The 15,135-nt window shown below is 38.1% G+C and overlaps 1 protein-coding gene and 1 long non-coding RNA gene across 5 annotated transcripts in view; both read left to right on the top strand.

Moving 5' to 3' along the window:
• COG5 (component of oligomeric golgi complex 5) overlaps window positions 1-15,135 on the top strand; it is a 193,512-nt gene that overhangs the window by 64,873 nt on the left and 113,504 nt on the right. The gene's annotated exons all lie outside the window — the stretch shown is intronic.
• On the top strand, window positions 5,463-14,794 carry LOC118665999. 2 transcript variants are annotated; one of them, XR_004970794.1, is made up of 5 exons: window positions 5,463-6,820; window positions 7,493-7,518; window positions 9,604-9,622; window positions 10,838-10,992; window positions 12,417-14,794. It is a non-coding gene; the product is annotated as an uncharacterized LOC118665999 (long non-coding RNA). The 2 variants fall into 2 exon arrangements; XR_004970793.1 differs by lacking the exon at window positions 12,417-14,794 and having other exon boundaries at window positions 10,838-11,962.

Genomic DNA, 15,135 nt, shown 5'->3' on the forward strand with positions numbered 1-15,135 from the left:
CCATCTGTGACTTTTATTTACTTGCCTTCTTGTTCTAAGACCTTTGGTATTAGAATTGATAGAAGCGAGTGGGGAGAAGCAATCTGCCATGGGCCCTGAGCATCCCTGAGTGACCTAGGACATGCTGGGTATTGTTGGGTATGCTAAGAATGCAAAAACCTTCTGTTCTTTACATGATCCATTTCTCAGGGTTTTGTTTGAAGCTAGCAACCTTGAGAGATGCAGTACTGCCTTCCCAGGCAAAAAGCAGACTTGCTTCTGCTTGTTATAAAAAAATAGTAAATGTGCTAAACTCAGTATTGTTTAGCTGTGATGCAAACCTACTGTACACAGTATCCACCTAGGCCCCTCTACCAGGGGACTTGTAGGGAAGGTGAACTGTCACTGATCTGATCCTCTGCTGCTTCCCGTGTCATGGGTAATAAAGTTCTTTGCCTCTGACTCAAGCATTTTATGCCTTGCCAGCATCTATGATAGAAATATCATAGCAATGTAGCTTGCAAGTAGGGTAAGTTCCTAGACCCTTCACAATTTTTGACAGTTTTGGCAACAAGGATGTAATGTTGACAGAAACATGGCTTTTCTGTAAGAGCAAAGACAAGGGTTATTGTGGGCCAGTTTAGGGAATTTGAGATTCAGTAGCAAATGGTCTTGTTTAAGTGGTAGGTAGTAGATTCCATACTGACTTTTTAGAAGCTAAGCAGTGAGAGGTAAATTAAACGAAGCTGCTTCAATGGTGCTTTAGATCATTGCTCACTCTCTAGACTAGAGGAGGAAAGAATGTTATTCCATCAGTGAGGCAGCAAGCCTCTGGGTCCTAGGTAGACAGCAGTAAGTGTGGCTATGGCTCCTGAATCAAGGGCTCGCCAGAGCTCAAATAAAGGTGTCAGCAAAGAGAATATACAGAGGTTTGGTGAGACTGAATACCCTGTAAGTTCATTTATTGAATCCAAGTAGACAGCCACTTGAAATTGAAAGTAAATGCAAAGCGAAGTCTGGCTTATTGGTGCAGAGCTCCTCTTAAGAGCTCCTCTTTTCTGCTGTGCACTCTAACTCCTCTCTTCCTCTGCTCTAACCTCAGCTGCTTAAGATAAAAGCCAAGCAGGGTAGGGAGCTTCAGGGGTGGGGAGAGGGATTCAAACTGTTATAGCTCTGTTGGATAGAGGTGCTCAAGCACCATCTTACCGGGTCCTGTGGGGAGAAAACACAGTAAGGAGCAAGCTCAGACTGCAGGATGGAGTTGTAGCAGCCTGTACAAGGGCATATTAAGGGGCCCTGGACCTAGGTGCTTGCAGGAGCTCAGAGCTAAGGAGGAGGAAGCGGCACAGTGAGGGCCTATTACAAGAAAAGCCCCCTACCTCCTCATTCCTCCTGCACTCCCCTGCACTCCCAATGTTCCTAGCAGAAAATAATGTCATCTCCTGGGAGCTATGGCTATAGTCCTTTTGGATGTGTGTTTCTGCAGAGGGAAAAACACTTAAATTCAAGAAAAGCTAAAGTTGTGGGTGGAGTCTCTCGGAGCCTATTCAGTGTACTGTTGTTTTGGCTTCCTCTGCCAAATGTGTATATTTGGTGTTGACATTTTTAACATACTTATCCTGTGAATGCTTATAAGTTTGCAGGAGCTTCTCCCGTTCATGGGCTGTTCCATGTCCTCTCTTCACGTCATCCAACACAAACAGTGTATTATCCCATGAGGAAAGAAAAGAAAATCATAGTATTAGTTGTGATTCTGTGGCTGCAAAAGTAATCAGGTTATTTCTTAGTACAGCAGTGCCACCTGCCTGACCCAGCTACCAAGTGCACCTCTTTTTTTAAAACATTTCTTTATTGATTAAGGTATTACATATGTGTCCTTATCCCCCCATTAATGCCCTCACCCCCCATTAATGCCCTCACCCCCCTATTGTCTTTGTCCATTGGATAGGCTTATATGCATGCATACAAGTCCTTTGGTTGATCTCTCCTCCTTACCCCCACCCTCCCCTACCTTCCCTCTGAGGTTTGACGGTCTGATCGATTCTTCTCTGTCTCTGAATCTGTTTTTGTTCATCAGTTTATATTGTTTATTATATTCCATAAGTGAGTGAGATCATGTGATATTTATCTTTCTCTGACTGGCCTGTTTCACTTAGCATAATGCTCTCCAGCTCCATTCATGCTGTTGCAAATGGTAAGAATTCCTTCTTTTTTACAGCAGCATAGTATTTCATTGTGTAGATGTACCACAGTTTTCTAATCCATTCATCTACAGATGGGCACTTAGGCTGTTTCCAAATCTTAGCTATGGTGAATTGTGCCACTATGCACATAGGGGTGCATATATCCTTTGATTGGTGTTTCTAGTTTTTGGGATATACTCCTAGAAGTGGGATCACTGGGTCAAATGGGAGTTCCATTTTTAGTTCCATTTTTTGAGGAAACTCCATACTGTTCTCCACAGTGGCTGCACCAGTCTGCATTCCCACTAGCAGTGCACGAGGGTTCCTTTTTCTTCACATCCTCACCAGCACTTGTCGTTTGTTGATTTGTTGATGATAGCCATTCTGACAGGTGTGAGATGGTACCTCATTGTCGTTTTGATTTGCATCTCTCAGATAATTAGTGATTTAGAGCATGTTTTCATATATCTCTTGGCCTTCCTTCTGTCTTCTTTTGAAAAGTATCTATTTAGGTCCGTTGCCCATTTTTTTGATTGGGTTGTTTATCTCCCTTTTGTTAAGTTGTATGAGTTCCCTGTAAATGTTGGAGATTAAACCCTTATTGGTGATAACATTGGCAAATATGTTCTCCCATGCAGTGGGCTTTCTTGTTGTTTTGTTGATGGTTTCTTTTGCTGTGCAGAAGCCTTTTATTTTGATGTAGTCCCATTTGTTTATTTTCTCCTAAGTTTCCATTGCCCTAGGAGCAGTATTGATGAAGAAATTGCTTCGGCATATGTCTGAGATTTTGCATGCCTCTGTTTCACTTAGCTGCTTTTCTGGCTATTCCTCCTTTTCTTTCCTTTGGGGATTTCTTTGTCTACCTATTTTTAATCTCACTGACAGATAGAGAAGTCGAGTCATGCAGGGGCTGCTTCTTGGGTGGCAGTGGCTCCTCGGGCTGCAGTTGCTTCTCGGGCAGTCGCAGCAGTGGCTGCTCTTCAGTTGGCAGCGGCTCCTCTGGTGAGTGTTGTTCGCAGCAGTGGTGGCTCCTCTGGCTAATGGGGGGAGGCTGCCCGCACAGCTGCTGCTCCTCGGACAGGGGTGGGCTGGTCATGAGGCTGCTGCTCCTCGAATGGGGGCGGAGGGTCAGAGGGAAACCATACGGCCTCTGGCAAATCTCTCCTGCTAAGATCCTTGATTTTTACCTTTCTCCAGGGGTCCTCTGCCCTTCCCGGCTGCAAATTATCTCACCATTTTTATTCAACACTAGAGGCTCGCTGCATGAAATTCGTGCACTTGGCGGGTCCCTCAGCCCGGCCTGTGCCCTCTTGTAGTCTGGGGGCCTAAGCTGGCAGTCAGACATCCTTAGCGCTGCCATGGAGGCAGGAATGGCTCCCACCACCACCATTGCACTCACCAGCCATGAGCCCGGCTTCTGGCTGAGCGGCACTCCCCGTGTGGGATCACGCTGACCACTAGGAGTCAGCTCCTGCATTGAGCATCTGGCCCCTGGTGGTCTGTGTGTGTCATATAGACTGGTTGTTCCGCCATTGGGCCGAAACCAGCTCTCCAACATCCCCCGAGGGGTCCTGGTTTGTGAGAGGGCGCAGGCCTGGCCGAGGGACCCCACCGGTGCATGATTGGGGCCGGGGAGGGACACAGGAGGTTGGCCAACTGGGGACAGACAGCAGGAGGGCTCCAGAGTATGTCCGGCCCATCTTGCTCAGTCCTGATCAGCCGGACCCCAGCAGAAAGGTAACCTACCAGTCGGAGCATCTGCCCCCTGGTGGTCAGTGCATGTCTTAGCAAGTGATTGAGCGGCCTTAGCATTCATTAGCATATTGTGCTTTGAGTGGTTGAATGGACGACCAGACACTTAGCATATTAGGCTTTTATTATAGAGCAGTGGTTCTCAACCTTCCTAATGCCATGACCCTTTAATACAGTTCCTCATGTTGTGGTGACCCCCAACCATAAAATTATTTTCGTTGCTACTTCATAACTGTAATTTTGCTACTGTTATGAATTGTAATGTAATTATATATGTGTTTTCCGATGGCCTTAGGCGACCCCTGTGAAAGGGTCGTTCGACCCTCAGAGGGGTCGCGACCCACAGGTTGAGAACCGCTGTTATAGAGGATGGTAGTATTAGCCACAGCAATTAGAGAAGAAGAAAAATAAAAGGCATCCAAATTGGAAAGGAGGAAGTAAAACTGTTTTTTTTTTTGCAGATGATATATTATATATGGAAAACCCTAAAGACTCCACCATAAAACTATTATATCTAATAAATTAATTCAGTAAAGTAGTAGGTAACAAAATTAATAGTCTGAACTTGGTGGCATTTTTATACACCAATAGTAAACTATCAGAAAGAGAAATAAGGAAACAATCCCTTTTACTATTTCAACAAAAATAATTAAGATATATAGGCATTAATTTCACCAAGGAGATTAAAGACCAGTACTCAGAAAACTATAAGATACTGAAGAAAGAAATTAAGGGAGATATAAATAAGTCGAAGCATGTACCATGTTCATGGATAGGGAAAATTATCATCATTAAAATGTCCATACTACCCAAAGCAGTCTAAAGATGTAGTGCAATTCCTCTTAAAATACCAGCTGCTTATTTCACAGGTCTAGAACAAATATTTCAAAAATTTATACGTAAATACAAAGGACCCCAAATAGCCTCAGCAATCTTGAGAAAGAAGAACAAAGTTGGAGGTGACACACTACCTGATAATAAATTATACTACTAGTTATCAAAACAGCATGGTTTTGACATAAGAACAGGCATTATAGATCAGTGTAACAGAATAGAGTGCACAGAAATAAGCCCATGCCTTTATGGTCAATTAATATTTGACAGGAGGCAAGGACATAACAATGGACAAAGACAGTCTTTTCAACAAATGGTGTAATTCTTTTTTAAAGTTTCTTATATTTGTTATAAAGGTAATAATAGATCATTACTATTTCTGTTTTAAATAGCCAGTCATCTTTTAATTATATTTTGAAGATAAACATTTTATATTTATGCACATACTTACTCTTTCTGACATTTCATTTCTTTTTGTACATCAGAGATTCTTTTCCAGCCTGAAGAGATTTGACTTTTTCTTGTATTTCAGGCTTACTGGCAACAAATTCTATTTGCTTTTGTAAAAAAAGATGTGTTTTGTGTGTCTTTATCTTTGACTTATTTTCACTTGATATATAAAAATATGTTGACATTAAACTTTTTAAAAATTGATTTTAGGGAGAGACAGAGAGACATTTGTTCATTCACTTATTTGTGCATTCATTGGTTGATTTTTGTATGTACCCTGACCAGGGATCAAACCCACAACCTTGGCATATCAGGGCAGCACTCTAACCAACTGAGCTACCTGGCCAGGGCAAATATGTAGAAATTACAAGTGTAAGTTGGACATTCCCCGAGGGGTCCCGGAATGCAAGAGGGCGCAGGCTGGACTGAAAGATCCCCGAGTGCACAAATTTCATGCACTGGGCCTCTAGTAAAGTAAATAGCATAGTAACTTTTATGGTGATAGATGGTTACTAGACTTATTGTAGTATTCACTTTGTAAGGTCTATTAATGTTGAATCACTGTGTTGTTCACATGAAAATAAACTATGTTAATTATAATTAAAAAGGAGTTAATTATAAATGTTAAAAAATAGGAAAAAATAGAGGCTTGAACTTTGTCAAGTTTTTGCTTCCTATGTATCCTTTCCAAAAACCTATTTAGATCTTCAGTATTTGTCCACCTTTCATTCTGTGTCAAGTGTAAATGTATACATATTGTTTCATTTACGTCTAAGCCTGCTGTGTGAATTTCTGCTTTTGTACTCCTCAAAGTTCATTTACACCTGTTAAGTACTTTTAGTTGAGTGTAAATTCTAAATGAAAAGAGAATGCTTTAAACTGAAGTAAAGTACATAGGTATGAGGTGTTTTTATGATACCTACTCATTTCTGAGTTAATCTTGACCATATTTTTCTTCATTTCATAAATTAACAGCCCTCCACCCAGTGGCAACATACTAAGACTGATGAATTGGGACATCTCAATAAAAAATATTCTGTTGCAGGGAGAGATACAGTTCTCTAAAAGGCAAAACATCAAGTACAGACTCTTTAAAATTTAGGAGTCAGAGTATCTCTAGGCACATTGTGTTGCAGGCATCGCCTCACAAATCTGCCAACGCATGTCCTTTCTGAGCTTCAACACAGCTGCTGTTCCAACAGTCCCTCTCCTCTCCTCTCCTTGATGTAGTGGTTTATGCTTTGCATTGGTGTTTTGGTTTATGATGGGGAAGGCAAAAATACAAAAGAATCCCTTCCTCATTTTTCTTATGATAGTATGGGTTTCAACAATGCAATAATGTGAATTAAGTAGCAGTGACTTCTCTGGATCATTCTTATACTAAGAAACATGAAGGGCATTCGGTGTTTTACATATAGATGAGTGCATTTATATAAATAAGAAACTTTAAAGAATAAGGTTACTTGTAAAGATTAAGACACATTAAAAAACTACATGTTCTTACAGCAATTTGTTCTATCCTTTTTTTTCCCCTCTGTAACACAGTTATTCCTCCCCCGCTCCCCACACAACAGATTTATAATGTAAGAATAGAATCATGGTGCAGCCTGCAACTCCCAGAGGTAAAACACACAGTACTAAACTTCCATCTGTAGATTTTTATTTTCCAGATTTCATGTAATTTTCTATGTTAAATTCAAATTTGAAATCATTTTAAGCTTTTAAAGACTGTATTTATGTTAGGTTGTTCTCTTAAGTGGCTATATCATAGTTATTTATACTCTGTGTTAAGACTACATATTTTGTTAGGTGCAGTTATTCTTTTGCAATCACATCTACTACAAATTGGCAGTGGTTTGTGTCTTGTATTTTAATTGCTTGCTTTTGTCTCATTTGATTAGTTTTATAATGGTCTTTTACTCTTGAATTTTCCTTTTCCTCCTTTTGATGGACACTCAATGGCATCATTAATGAGTATTTATTTGAGTAAATTTCTAAAATTAGTTCTGAATGGGATGTTTTAGGTATGTACAGTATAACTCAAAAATTTTCAAAATTGGAGAAAGGTGCTCTGAATGACCTGGAAGTATTCGGAATACAATAATTTAATGTTCTTAAATGCATGTTTAAAATCATTACACTTGAATTTGAGAGTATTTCAGCCTAGAATAAAGAAACTGTGTCAGTATCATAATAGCTCTGTTGAATATTTAGATTTGTTGAATCATATGAAATCTTACAATTGGTAGAATCAAAATTTGTACTGTGCAATTATGATCTTTTTTTTTTTTGAGCATGTGATATAATGAAGGTGCTTCAGGTAAGTTAAAAATACAATTGTTTTCACTAGCTTTATAAAGGAGAACAGAAGTGTTATCATGACTTGTTACCTGAGAAATTGCTCTGGGAAAATATTAAATTTAACATGTTAGGTTTTGACTCAGTTTCATTTATCTTGGAAGATTCTTTGATTTACCAGATAGTGATGTATTTGCTGAGACAGAGTATGAAACACATCGTGTTGCTGATGTTCAGGAAGTCATTTTGCTAATATGTAACCTAGCCTACCCACTTTCCCGGTCTCATCTTGGTTAATTCTCTATTATTTCTCAGATCTTCATTAATGATAGTACACACAGGAACTCTCATAAGAGTACTATTTAAAAATTATGGAATTTTTGAAGTTACTGTCATTTATATCTTTTGAATATACTGTATTGTATGGTAGATTTGACTCTTGTGTTTTTAGCTGTAATTCTTATTCACTTTTATGTTATGAAGACATGACTCTTATTCTGGAGGTTATTTTAAAAAATATCAAATTCACCATAGGAAAGTCTGATGACTCAGTCATTTAACAAATATTTATTCAGTAATTCTGTGTGCCAGATAGTAGCTAAGGTGCTAGTGAAACTGATAAATAAGTTTTTGGTTTAGTGAGAGACAAATACATCATTGATGGTAGAGTAAGTGTAATACTAAGGGTCAAATATGAGGAGCTATGAAATCATAAGGGCAGTAATCTGGACAGAAATAATTAGGGAAAGCTTTCAGAGGAAGTAGACAAACTGAGATATGAATGATACTCAGATATTAGCCAGATCAAGGGAATGGGTGCTGGTCCAGATTGATGAAAGTACTAGTATACCAGACAAAAGAAACAGCCTTTCCTAGAAGGAGTTTGAGGGAAGAGGAAAGGGAGTTATTAAGAGTTAGGGCCAATGGTCATGCAAACCATGTCAGAGAATTTGAATTTTTACAGGAGGGCAATGATGACTCCAGTACAGCCCTTCAGTAAGAGAGCAATGTGAGCACTTGCATTTTAGAAAGATCACTCTGACAGCAATGTCAAATGGATTAGAAAGTTGGGAGCATAGTTAGAGACACAGAAACGTAGTATATTAGGCAAGAGTTGATCATGGTAAGAATTATTGGAATATTGAGGATGAAACAAAGTAGTAAGACCCATTTTAAAGAGATATAGAAGCAGTGAGATTTGGTGAGAGGAATAGGGCTATCTTGACCAGTTCAGCAGATGGTAGGGCTGCTCACTGATTTATGGCTCTTAGGAGGAATGGTATTGTGTGGGATGATTCTAAATGTACATTGGAATGTGTTGAATTTGAGGTGCTTGTTGGACACCCAAGTGTAGGTATGTAAAGGGGAACTGTATATGTGGATTTGAGGAGAGATTCTAAGAGAACAAAAAAGGGGGCAGAAAATACAAATTTGAGAGTTGCCACACATAGATGGCAATTGAATATGAAGAGATATGAAGTTGGATCCCCCAAAGGGGGTGGAAATAGGAATGACACCTGAGAAACTGTAATATGTAAGGGATGGGCATAGGAAGACAAGACCACGGAGATGACTGAAAGGCAATAACTAGTATAATGTCTGACAGGTTGTATGCGTCTGCGTTAGCGACCTTCAACCAGAGTACCACAAGAATTTTTAAAACATGCAATACTTGACTATTTAGTTGGGGGCACTGACCTAATTTTCCTTAGATTGACAACAACTAACATGACAATGGCTGTCTAGTGTGAATGCACTGTCTTGAACCATAAATACTAGAATATAAGTCATATAATAGAGTTGCATCTTATTGGTCACGTCACATAATAAGGTTGCATCTAATTGATTAATTCTTGGTACCAGAAATCCTTATATACAAGTATAGGCACCTAATTTTCTAAAAAGTTACTTTGACTCTAGCTAGTGTGGTTCAGTTGGTTGAAGCATTATCCTGGGTACCAAAAGGTTATGGGTTTGATTCCCAGTCAGGGTGCATATGGGAGGCAACCAATAGATGTATCTCTCTCACATTGATGTTTCTCTCTCTCTCCCTTTTTCTCCCCCCTCACTCTTCCACCCTCTCTAAAATCAAATTTTTTAAAAAAAGTAACTTTGGAGCAAAAAGGGTAGGTAATTACTACTTTTTTTCATATAAATCAGTCTAAAGTATGCCTATTTTTTGTCAGATCAGCAAAATATATTATTTTGATGTGCCTCAATTTTAGTAATTAGTTTATATGTGCCATGTGATGAAAAAGGTTGGAAATTGCTGGTCTATATAAATATGTGATATATTGAGCACCTTATATAAAATAATATATTTCTGATTACTAATTTAACATCGGTATACAGCACAAAGTGCACCCCCAAAGTAGACCCCCTTCATCCATTTTACTTACCTCCCAACCTCCTTCCTCTCTAACCGCCAATCTGTTCCCTGTATTTAGGAGTTTGTTTTAGTTTTCTGCAACGTAATTTTATTGTGCAAGATATTTAGCCTCTCAAACACTGGTTATTCATTTGAAATTAGTTTTATATGTCAATACTAGACATCAACTTAAGCTAGTTTAAGCAAACTAGGTATTCTGAAAGGTACTATTTTTTTTATTGTTTTATTGCTTAAAGTATTACAAAGGGTATTCCATATGTGTCCTTTTTTTTTTCCCCGCCCTTGATAATCCCCTGGCCTCCCCTACCCCCCAGTGTCTTATGTCCATTGGTTATGCTTATATGCATGCATACAAGTCCTTCTGTTGATCTCTTACCCCCCTCCCTCCTGCCCCCCAACCCTCCCCGGCCTTCCCGCTGCAGTTTGACAATCTGTTTGAGGCAGCTCTGCCTCTGTATTATTGTTCATAAGTTTCTAATGGTCTTTATTATCCATGAATGAGTGAGATCATGTGGTATTTTTCCTTCATTGACTGGCTTATTTCACTTAGCATAATGCTCTCCAGTTCCATCCATGCGTTGCAAATGGTAAGAGTTCCTTCTTTTTTACAGCAGCATAGTATTCCATCGTGTAGATGTACCACAGTTTTCTAATCCATTCATCTACTGATGGGCACTTAGGCTGTTTCCAGATCTTAGCTATGGTGAATTGTGCTGCTATGAACATATGGGTGCACATATCCTTTCTGATTGGTGTTTCTAGTTTCTTGGGATATACTCCTAGAAGTGGGATCACAGGTCAAATGGGAGTTCCATTTTTAGTTTTCTGAGGAAACTCCATACTGTTTTCCATAGTGGCTGCACCAGTCTGCATTCTGAAAGGTACTATTTTTGAGTGTGCTGTTTTAAGATTAAGGATCCCAAGGTTTGTTTGTTTTTTGTTTTGTTTTTAGAAATTCAAGGAATGGTTGAAGATAGAAGACTATTGTTAGCTAGGGCAAGAATCTCAAGGTCTGGGCTGTTTTTACTAAGTGCTATTCTTGCCATACGTTAAAATGGAGCAGTTAGTTTGCAGATGCAGCTGTCACCTGATGAGCTTGATGGGAAAGTAAGTTTAGTCAGTTACAAAGAAGAAATCAGCATGTAATTAACCAAACAGTGTATATAAGCAATGGCTAAGCTTCCCTTTCAGGAGACAGAGCTTTGGATGCGAGTCCCCTGTCTCCTTTACTACTTGCTGCAAGTAAATAAAACTACCTAACAATAACTATGTCTTTTTCTTGAATAGAACACTCCAAGCAGTGAACCCTTTGAGTTCAGTAACACAATGACTGGTTTATCTTGGTTTACATGAAAATTCTTAAACCAACCAGGTTTGGTCACGTCATAGGAATATGATTTCTCCCTCTGCAATTACATGTGTGAGAAGGGTTGCTGAGTGGCACCACAACTGCAAGGGGTACTATTGTCATGTAGTTCATATAAACTGTACAGTGGACAATTTGCACAGCTGTACACAGTGGCTCTGTGTTTATGTATTCTTGACAATTTTAGGACTTGTTCCCATAGGTATATCTCTCTTATTTATTGGTATGCCTTGTAGCATAATGCCTAGCACATAATTACTAAGTAAATATTTGTTGGATGGATGAATGAGTCCATGGTAATGTGGCAATATGACCACTATTCAAATACTAAAATGCTTTTCAAGTATATACCATTCTTTTTAGGCTTCATAAGTAATATTGTTAATTTTACCTCTCATATTGTGACACAAAGAAGCTTCTGTTTGTAATAAAGAATGAACTAGAGCAACTTGTAAAATAATGGGATAAGTGAAAGTATAATTACTTGTTGGGCAATTTGATTTATTTTAAGATAATTTTTCAGTACATCTTTGAACAGCTAGATCCAACATGGAATTAATAGTAAACCCATTTACAAATAGCAGTTGTGCATTGGAGAGTTGTGTTCAGCTTGTGTAAGCTCACTGTAAATGTAAAAAATTTAAAATCTCAAGTATTTTGTGGTTAGTATGTAAAAAATATCTTGAGGAATACAAAGTTTAACAATTATAGACCTACACGGCATTTTTTAACCTAAAATATTTATTAGCTATATTTATGCTTATTAGTGTAAAACATATAAGTAACTTTTATTTATTTTTTTATACAATTTTTGATTTTAGAGAAGAATGAAGAGAGAGATAGAAACATCAATGATGAGAGAGAATCATTGATTGGCTGCCTCCTGCATCCCCCTACTGGGGATCAAGCCCACAACCTAGGCATGTGCCCTTGGCCAGAATCGAACCTGGGACCCTTCAGTCTGCAGGCTGAAGCTCTTATTCATTGAGCCAAACCGGCTAGGCCAGTAACTTTTAGTATATGAATATCAAAAGACAAAAAGAAATACTCTTTGTGATTGTTACTTTTCTAAGTTTTCTGTTGTCCAGAAAGAGTCATTTTATTTAATTCAGTTCAGTTTTGCTAAGTATTTTCTATGTGGAAATCGCTAATTCTAATATTACAGGTGGGGCATAGTCTTTGTTGTCTGAGAGTTTACAATATGACATTTGAATATTTGGGATGAGTGAATCTAAGAGAAGTATAAAAATAATATTAATATGGTGAGTATTTTAAAAGAGGAATTAATAATGTACTATTAAGATTGAAAAGAGACCATCTGTTGTGAAGAACCTGAAAAAGTTTCATGGAATTGGGTGGGAGTGTAAGAATAGGTATAATTTTGAAAAGTAGGATTGGAGTGAGTGGAGAAAACAGTGTGGTAAAGATGCAGAAATCTAAGTGATTTAATCTTTGAGCTTGTAGGTTTATGTGAGACTTCAGTTGGTATTAATAGGAGTTACCCACTTAATTCCCCCAGTCATCACTGAAGCTGCAGGAACTCTATTCCAATGCATTTTATATATTTTTAGAAACCAAATAAATGCAGATAACTATTTAGTATACTAATTATATTAAACCAGCAGAAACATAAAGGCAATAAAGTATATACATATATATATGGGGGGAAGGAAAGATTAAAAAATAGGTTTACAGCCAGACACGGTGATAGCCCTAAATGTACTAGTATATCTCAGCCTGTCTTTCTTTATTTACCCCAGGAGGATTTGAGTTGTTGCATCTTTAAACAGAAAATCAACACGTTTACTAATTGTGGACGCATAAATATGCTTTTAGTACTGCTTTGCTTATGTACAAATAAAATATCTGTAGTCTGTAAAAAAAATCCTTAACTATTTGGTCTTGGCTACTTTACATGGCTAACTTTTTACTTATTGCTGAAAGTGGTGATGAGATGGACTTGAATAATATAAACTCTATTGGAAATAAACCTAAATAATTTAGACTCTTATTGTAAATATAAACTTTATGATTAATTTATTGCTCTAGCATGCAACCAACCAGTATACTAAAAATAGGATTGTGGTAGCATTGACTAGACTATAGGATCATATAGAATTTACAGACTACTAGAACTGGAAGGGACACTGGAGGTCAGTAATTTATCATGCTCATTTTGAAGATTAAGAACCAGGACCAGAGAGATAAATGAGTTGCCTGTTTTTCTACAGATATTTGCAGAGGTGAATGTCTTATAAAATTTATCTGTTAGAATTGTTTGAAACATACCTCTTAACTCATTTTTGTTAAGGCAACTAAATTTAAAATATTTAATTTTTACAAAATTTGCAGTCCAATGTTTTCACTGCTTCCTACCCCTTTATTAGAAATCCCATTTATATTTCTCAACTAGAAGATGGTAAAAAAATATATATCAAATATATAATGTATTTTGGGTGTAGTAGAGTTGGTGAATGAGATGGATAGGAACATAATTATGCCAGTTGGTTTAAGTTTTTCAGCCCCCATAAACATTAGAAGAAATTTTAAACTATCCTGAAAATGGGGAGATTTAATCTACCACAAAATAAGACTAGGATTTTTAACAAAAAAAATATTTTTGAACTATAAGCAAAATCAATTTACATTTTTACTCTTTATTAGCAAGATACATTTTAGGTCTGTTCTCAATGCTAGCACTTCATTGTAGTATTAGAGATACCATTTTGTCCAGAGGTAATTTTTTTTAACAGCCTTATTAACATATAATTAACATACTATATAATTTGCCCACTTAAAATGTTCAATTCAATTTTTTTCAGTTATGCAATTGCAACCACAATCTGATTTTAGTACATTCTCATTACCCCTCGCCCCGCCACAAAGAAACTCTGTATTCATTAGCTTCCCATTATCCCCACAAATCATGCAGCCCTAGGCACCACTATTCTGCTTTCTGTTTTCATAGATTCACCTATTCTGGATATTTCATATAAATAGAATGACATAGTATATCCTTTGTGATTAGCTCTTTCACTTAGTATATGTTTTTAAGACTCATCCATGTAGCATGTGTCAGTATTTTATTTTTTATTGCCAAAATATAGTCCATGTATGAATGTACCAAATTTTATTATCATCTGCTAGACATTTGAGTTATTTCTGCAAATATTTTCTCGATTGTATAGATTGTCTTTTCTGAGATTTGTTTTTTTGTGTGTGTGTTTTTAATAAAGTTAACACAATTTGAGAAATATAACTTACCACCTTTTAATGGACCTGCAGGAAAGGAAAACCCTGATACTACATCTTTTAAGGATATTATCCTTAGAAACTTGGAAAGATTAGGAAGAATGAATTAAGGAACTGAGAAGTATAGTGCAAGGTCAACTATTTTATTATAGTATTCTCCAGACTCTGTGTTTCGATCCTGTTCTCTTTTTCTGGTGTTCCTTTTTCCAGCTTTTGAAATCTCACTACACCTGAGGTACTTCAAATATAACACCTGTATTCTTTGAGGTACCTCTGTTATAGTATACTAGAGGCCCGGTGCACAAAAATTTGTTCACGGGGGTGGGGGGGGGGTTGTGTCTCTCAGCCCGGCCTGTGCCTTCTCGCAGTCTGGGACCCCTCGGGGGATGACCACCTGTTGGCTTAGGCCCACTTCCTGGGGGGATTGGGCCTAAGCTGGCAATCAGACATCCCTCTGGCCATCCCGGAGCCCTCAGGGGATGTCAACTAGCTAGCGGAGAGCAGGCCTAAGCTGCAGTCTGACATCCTTAGTGCTGCTGAGGAGGCGGGAGAGGCTCCCACCACCAGCACTGTACTGGCAGCCATCAGCCTGGCTTATGGTTGAGCAGAGCTCCCCCATGTGGGAGCGCACT

This window comes from Myotis myotis, unplaced genomic scaffold (assembly GCF_014108235.1).
Source record: "Myotis myotis isolate mMyoMyo1 unplaced genomic scaffold, mMyoMyo1.p scaffold_m19_p_11, whole genome shotgun sequence".
Lineage (NCBI taxonomy): Eukaryota > Metazoa > Chordata > Mammalia > Chiroptera > Vespertilionidae > Myotis > Myotis myotis.